The following is a 2500-nucleotide window of genomic DNA, read 5'->3' on the forward strand; positions in this document are numbered from 1 at the left end:
AATAATGATAATGATAATAATAATAATAATAATAATAATAATGGTAATAATGACAATAATAATAATAACAACAATGATAATTATAATGTTGATGATAGCGAGAACAATAATAATAACAATGATAAAAATAAAAATGATTATGAAAACGAAAATATTACTAGCAATAAAAATAATGATAGCAGTTATAATAGCAATAACCAGGATGATTATTATAAAAATACTGGTAATAATAATAATCATTATTATCATCATCATCATTATTATGTTCGTTATTATCATTATCATTATTGTTATTATTATTGTTATTATAATTATCCTAATTATCATTTGATAATAATTATAAGGATAAAAATGATAATGATAATTTTAATGATAATGATAATGATAATTTTAATGATAATGATAATAATAATGATAATAATAATAATAACAATAATAATGACAGTAATAATAATAATAATAATAATAATGATAATAATAATAATAATAATAATAATAATAATAATAATAATAATAATAATAATAACAATAATAATGATAATGATAATAATAATAATAATAATAATGATAGTGATAGTGACCGAGTGGTTAGTGCATCGGACTCAAGACTATCACGACGGCAATCTGAGTTCGAGGGTTCGAGTCACTGGCCGGCGCGTTGTTCCCTTGTGCAAGGAACTTCACCTCAATTGACTACCTAACTACTGGGTGGGCAAGCCAGCCCAAATGAGTGCCGGTCCCAACCACGGGTAAATAGAGAGAATGATTACCTAAAAGGTAACACCGGCACTCTCCGTGGAAAGGAACTGGGGACCCTACCACGTACTCACTCCAAGATCATCACAACATGAAAGTACAATTAAGTATCACGCTGTGGCAGCCAATGTCAGAATCTGATAGGGCACCATAAGAATGTGATAATAATAATAATCATGAAAATAATAATAATAATAATAATAATGATAATAATAATAATAATAATAGTGATAATGATAATAATAATAATAATAATAACAACAACAACAATAATCCTGATAGTAGCTGCAATAATAATCCTGATAATCATAATCATAATTGCAAAAACAATGATAATGTTAATGATGATAACAATAGTAAAAACAATGATGATGGTGATAACAATAATAATAACAATGATACTGATAATGATAATAACAATGAAAATAATGATACTAATGATAATAACAATAATAACTATAATAATAATAGTACCAATAGTAGTAGTTGTTGTTGTAGTAGTAGTGACACTACTACTTCTAATGCTAATAATGATGATGATGATGATGATGATGATGATGATGATGATGATAAGTATGATGATGGTAACGACAGCAATAGTAATAATGGCATTATTGACAATAATCATAATAATGAGATGAAGGAAGATAATGATGATAAGTGTAATAATGAGGAAATTAATCACAATATCAATATTGATGATAACAGATGAGACAAACGAAAACTAGAAAATAAATAGACAGGATCATACAGTAACAAACTACACATGATATTAATTATAATCTCTCTGAGGCGCTGGTTAAAATACTGCAAACGTAAATAATATTTGGTGAGATAAAATACAAAACAGGAGAAAGCTAATAATTGAAAATATATATAAATAGAATATAAAAAATAATAAATAATAATTTAAAAAAAAAAAAACAGATTTCTTTATTTTCAGCTTAAAAATATCCGATAGATCTCGTATTGAATATAACCAATAGAGATGTATGAGATTTTGTAATATCCAATATATTGAGAGGACCTGATGGATTCACCATAGAAATAAGCATATCGGTGTATAGGAAAACGGTACTTCACTGAAAAGGTGAAATCTGTTTTTGATGGAGCGACCTATCTTACATTTGGAGAAGAGTCTAAGGGAATTGGCGTTTGAGTATGAATGGCTCGCATCTGCATATCGGGTTATAGATGTGGCAACTGTAGAAATTGGTTAGGAAAAAGGAAAAATAAATTCAAATATATATACATATATATATATATATATATATATATATATATATATATATATATATATATGTATATATATATATATATACATATATATTAGCATTGAAGGTACTGAAGAATTATCAGCTTCACATAACTATATATGTGTGTGTGTGTGTGTGTGTGTGTTTTATATATATATATATATATATATATATATATATATATATATATATATATATATATATATATATATATGTATAATGTATATGTATATACATATATACATACATATATATATATATATATATATATATATATATATATATATATATATATATATATATATATATATAATATATATATATATATATATATACATATATAATATATATATATATATATATATATATGTATATATATATATTATATGCATGTGTGTGCACAAACAAAACTTGCATACAAGCACATACATGATAGTTCAGAATTATATATTCTTGCGTTTGATTTCCTTCCACATGTTTTCTTCCTC

This window comes from Penaeus monodon, chromosome 17 (genome assembly GCF_015228065.2).
Source record: "Penaeus monodon isolate SGIC_2016 chromosome 17, NSTDA_Pmon_1, whole genome shotgun sequence".
NCBI lineage: Eukaryota > Metazoa > Arthropoda > Malacostraca > Decapoda > Penaeidae > Penaeus > Penaeus monodon.